Raw genomic sequence first — 880 nt, 5'->3', positions numbered from 1 at the left:
CACTGGTTCTGCCCATCTCCTGCTCATTAATGCCCTCTTTGTCCCTTAAGGTAGAGTTAAAATCTAGTAGTTCCCAATGCTACACTTCTTTCTGTCTCCCTGCAAAATGCCAGAGACCAGTTTAAACCACACTATGAAGAGCATGGGGGAGAAAAAGACTGGGCTGGTTTGGGGAAGAGCTGTGGAGAGATAACACATTGGGGGATGTGCCAAATGGCTAAAGTTTATGGTGGCTCAGAAGAGCTGTTGTGGGCTCTGGGACCTTCTGTGAGGTACAACTTTGAAAGACCTGTTCATATTTTATGTCTGTATCAAGACTTTGGTTCTTGTGGGTCCTACAGCTTCTATTTGGGTTCCATAGAGCAGGCAGCTAGGAACTGTTCAACAATGCCCGAGTCAGTTATCTCTTCAGTGAGCTTGGCCCTGCTGTTCTTACTGGGAAGATGGTGGTGATGATCTGACTAAGGACCCAGTATAGCTCCAAGCTGGCCTCTTGGAAAAGAAGAGAGCTTCCCAAGCCATGCTAGCCATCCATTCATCTCGGCTTCTTCCTTCCTGAGACTCATTCATTTCTTACAGTAGCAGGCCTGCTCTGAGCCATACCTGTCCTTGAGACTCACAGAAGATCTGAGCAATGGTGAGGACAGGGAAGCCTCACCACCCAGAGCTTTGCATTAAAGCTCCATGGTAGCCGGGCGGTGGTGGCACACACCTTTAATCCCAGCACTTGGGAGGCAGAGACAGGCAGATTTCTGAGTTTGAGCCAGCCTGATCTACAGAGTGAGTTCCAGGACAGCCAGGGCTACACAGAGAAACCCTGTCTCGAAACAAAACAAAACAAAACAAAACAAAACAAAACAAAACAAAACAAAACAAAACA

This window comes from Grammomys surdaster, unplaced genomic scaffold, assembly GCF_004785775.1.
Source record: "Grammomys surdaster isolate TR1022 unplaced genomic scaffold, NIH_TR_1.0 317, whole genome shotgun sequence".
Classification (NCBI taxonomy): domain Eukaryota; kingdom Metazoa; phylum Chordata; class Mammalia; order Rodentia; family Muridae; genus Grammomys; species Grammomys surdaster.
This window is presented reverse-complemented; position numbering follows the sequence as displayed.